We start from the raw sequence: 4,266 nt of genomic DNA, 5'->3' as shown, positions 1-4,266 counted from the left end.
AGCTGCACCTTCTCTATCACTTATGACCTTAGAGCAGGTGTTCTTCAGCTGGAGTACATAGAGTCCTTGGAGGTCTATAGATAGATTTAAAGGTGTCTATGAATTTCCATAGGAATAAAATGACATCTTTATTTAAAAAATATTAAAATAAAAAGAATTTGGAGACTTGGGCTAGCGTTCGGACTCTGCCGGCGGCGGGAGGAGGGAGCAAGCGGGCAGGCGGGCAAGTGGGCAGGCGGAAGGGGGAGGAGAGGAGAGCAGCCGAACCCTGTGGAGTCAGGAGGTGGGGGAGGGAGAGAGGGAGGACTGAGGAGGTGAGAGCAGAGGATGATTACTTCTGGTGGGAGCGATTGTGGCTGCCTGTGAATCTGACCTGGGCTGACCTGGAGGATCGTGATGGGCGAGTCTATGCCAAAGCTTCTGACCTTTACATCACCTTGCCCCTCGCCCTGCTCTTCCTCATTGTCAGATACTTCTTTGAGATTTATGTGGCAACACCGCTGGCTGCCCTCCTAAACGTGAAGGAGAAGACTCGGCTTCGAGCATCTCCCAACCCAACTTTGGAGAATTTCTATTGTACCAGTGGCAAACACCCCAAACAGGCAGAGGTGGAGCTCTTGTCTCGGCAGAGTGGACTCTCAAGCCGTCAGGTAGAAAGATGGTTCCGTAGACGCTGAAATCAGGACCAGCCAAGCCTGCTCAAGAAATTCCGGGAGGCCAGTTGGAGATTCACCTTTTACCTTATTGCTTTCATTGCTGGCATGGCTGTCATTGTGGATAAACCTTGGTTCTATGACATGAAGGAAGTATGGAAAGGTTATCCTATACAGTCTACCATCCCTTCCCAGTACTGGTATTACATGGTTGAACTCTCCTTCTTCTGGTCACTACTCTTCAGTATTGCTTCTGATGTTAAACGAAAGGATTTCAAAGAGCAGGTTATCCACCACGTGGCCACCATCATCCTCATCAGCTTCTCCTGGTTTGCCAATTACACCCGGGCAGGGACACTCATCATGGCTCTCCATGACTCCTCTGACTACCTGCTAGAGTCAGCCAAGATGTTTAACTACGCCGGATGGAAAAACACGTGCAACAATATCTTCATTGTCTTCGCCATTGTCTTCATCATCACTCGACTCGTCATCTTGCCCTTCTGGATCCTGCACTGCACAGTGGTGTACCCCCTGCAGCTATATCCTGCCTTTTTTGGTTATTACTTCTTCAACTCCATGATGGGTGTGCTGCAAGTGCTGCACATCTTCTGGGCCTACCTCATCCTTCGAATGGCCCACAAGTTTGTAACTGGAAAGCTGGTGGAAGATGAACGCAGCGATCGGGAAGAGACAGAGAGTTCTGAGGGCGAGGAGGCTATCACTGGTGGGGGAATGAAGAGCCACCATCTAGCCAATGGCTACCCTATCCTTAACAAAAACCACAGGAAAAATGACTGAGCCTGGGTCCCTGCTGTCCCCTAGCCTGATTTCATAAAGCCAAGAAACCACCCCTTCCCTACCACAAGGGGAAGATATCCCTTGGTGGGGGGAGGGCGGTGCAGAGGTCACCAAAATCTGGGGGTGGGAGTGAAAGGGTAAGTTTTCTCCCTTTCCCTTCACCTCTCCCTCAGTTGCCCTTGTTCCTGGTCACCCAGTTGCCTTTAAACCAAACTCTGTCCATCTTGTGTGAGGGGGATTGGTCATAGCCTCTGTTACAGGGGGAGGTTTCCTCCCCCCTCCCTAAGCTGCCTGTCCTGTCATTCATTTCTGGGACAAACCTCCCCCCTCCCCCACCCACAGGCTTGGGTTCAGAGTGAGGGGAATGACTCACATTCCTTACTGTAGTTTCCGATCAGGGGCTCCAGAGACAGTCTGTGCCTTACCATTCCCTTTTTGGGTCTCATTCTGCCAAAGCTAGACCCTCCTCCTAATTATTCCAGGTTCCCTACTGTGGCTGGGGGCCAAAGCTGAGCTGCCTAATCCTTCCTTTCCTTTAACCAGAGACATCTAGAAATCAAGTGTTCAAGGGTTCAAATAATCCTTACCTTCTCTGCCCAGAGGAGGGCCCCCACCCAGGGCCTCAGAACAAGGATATCGTTTTCCCTTCTGTCACGACTTTCTAGCTGCCCTTCCAGCCTCCTGTACAGGATCTAGACTCTTCCTCTCCATGGCCTTTTCCCCTCTTTTTTACTCTCCTCCTCCTTCTCTGTCAGGCTAGCTTGACTGAAGTGGGGCGGCAACTAGTTTTACTTATTTATTGTACTTTGGAGTTTTGGTTTTCAGTCTGAAAGCCTGAACTGCAAACAGCCTAGGGAGAGGAGGGTGACAGACATTTCAGTAGAGAGGACCATATCAAACCATTTCAAACCCACAGACCAAATGTACTGTTTGTGTGTGTGTGTGTGTGTGTTTTTAATTAAAATATATTAAAGATTAAAAAAAAAAGAATTTGGATGCTGTAACACTTGATACGTACATACATACATACATACATATATATATATATTTAGTATTGATATTGTTTGATTATGTATGGTACCTTTTAGCAAAATGTAGTTTCTTTCCTTATTTCTTTTAGTTAGTTCTATTTTTGCTTTTGCTTTGTCTGAGATCTATTTGCTACCCCTGCTTTATTTATTTATTTATTTTTTACTTCAGCTAAAGCATAATATATTTTGCTACAGTCGGGTATCTCTCTGCTTCAAATGTATTTTTTTGTAAACAACATATTGTAGGATTCAGGTTTTTAATCCACTTTGCTATCCACTTCCATTTTACAGAAAAATTTATTTCATTCACATTCACTATTATGATTACTAACTATATTTCTTTCCATCCTATCCCCCCCATTTATACTTTTCTCTTCCTTTCCCCCTCTCCCTACTCACCAGTGTTTTGCTTCTGATCACTGCCTCCCTCAATCTACCCTCCCTTCTATCAGTCCCCCTTCCTTTTCTTCCCCTGTTCTTTCCCCTACTAATTCTGCCCTCCTTTCTATCTACCCCTACTCCTTTTTTCCCCTTTTCTCCTTCTACTTCCCTACAGGGTAAGATAAATTTCTATATGTAAGCATGCATGTTATTCCCACTTTGAACCAAATTCGATGAAAGTAACGCTCAATGTTCACCCCTCTCCTTTCTTTCCCTCTACTCTAATAGATCTTTTGTGCCACTTCATGTGATGTAATTTAGGCTATTTTTCCTCTCCTTTCTTCTTCACTCTGTAAAATCATTTTTCATCCCTTAATTTTTTATATCAACACATTGAAGTCAAATTATACTCACATATCTGTCTATGTATACCATTTCTAACTTCCCTAATAAAGATACATTTCTCTAGAGTTACAAGTACCATCTTCTTATGGAAGGATGTAAATAATTTCGCCCTACTAAATAACCTGGTATTTTTTTTTCCTTTCCTGTTTACTTTTTTATGTGTGCTTTGATTCTTATATTTGAAGATCAGATTTTCTGTTTAGCTCTGTTTTTTTTTCATCAGGAATGATTGAAAGTCCCCTATTTCATTGAATATTCATCTTTACCCCTGAAAGATTATCCTCAGGTTTGCTGGGTAGTTGATTCTTAGTTGTAATCCAAGCTTATTTGCCTTCCAGAATATCATAATCCAAGCCCTCTAATCCTTTAATATAGAAATTGTTAAATCTTATGTAATCCTGACTATGGCTCCACAATCTTTAAATTGTTGCTTTCCAACTGCTTGCAATATTTTCTCCTTGGTCTGATAATTCAAGAATTTGGCTACAATATTCCTTAAATATTTCCTTTTGGGATCTCTTTCAGGAGGTGATGAATAGATTCTTTTGCTGATTATTTTATCTTCAGGTTCTTGTATATCAGGGGAGTTTGCCTTGATAAAAAAAGAGAGAAAAATAAAATAAAATGCTTTAAGGATTAAAAAAAAAAGAATGGTTTCTGTGCTTGAGACCAGTTCATATTCATTGTTGAGCCTTCAGCTGTGGGTGTGGAGTCAATACTGTCTTCTTCTGAATTTTGTTCCTCCCTCTCTCAATTATAGGATTCTAGAGTCTTTGTCTTTGCAGTCTGTTTTTACCCATTTTGAGGCCAGGCCTTAGCCAAGCCTTTTCCTCCAGGGTTCCAAAGCCTTTACTGTTTAAAATTTAGCTCTGGGGCAATAATTACTGTGTTTTCAGGGTTACAGAGGGGTATTTGAGTAGTCGTGGTTCACTCTGCCATCCTGGTCCCTGGAAGTTCAGATAGGGGCTTTTTAAATTTCCAGGCTGTGGGTTGGT

At 43.2% G+C, this 4,266-nt stretch overlaps 1 pseudogene; it reads left to right on the top strand.

Moving 5' to 3' along the window:
• The first annotated feature begins 333 nt into the window (after positions 1 to 333).
• LOC138143528 (ceramide synthase 2 pseudogene) lies at positions 334 to 2,408 on the top strand (annotated as a pseudogene).
• The last annotated feature ends 1,858 nt before the right edge of the window (positions 2,409 to 4,266 follow it).

Source organism: Petaurus breviceps, unplaced genomic scaffold (genome assembly GCF_028583685.1).
Source record: "Petaurus breviceps papuanus isolate PSGF00001 unplaced genomic scaffold, PetGlider_PUasm1.0 90644, whole genome shotgun sequence".
NCBI lineage: Eukaryota > Metazoa > Chordata > Mammalia > Diprotodontia > Petauridae > Petaurus > Petaurus breviceps.
Note: the sequence above shows the minus strand (reverse complement) of the source record. Positions and strands in the feature narration are given on the sequence as shown.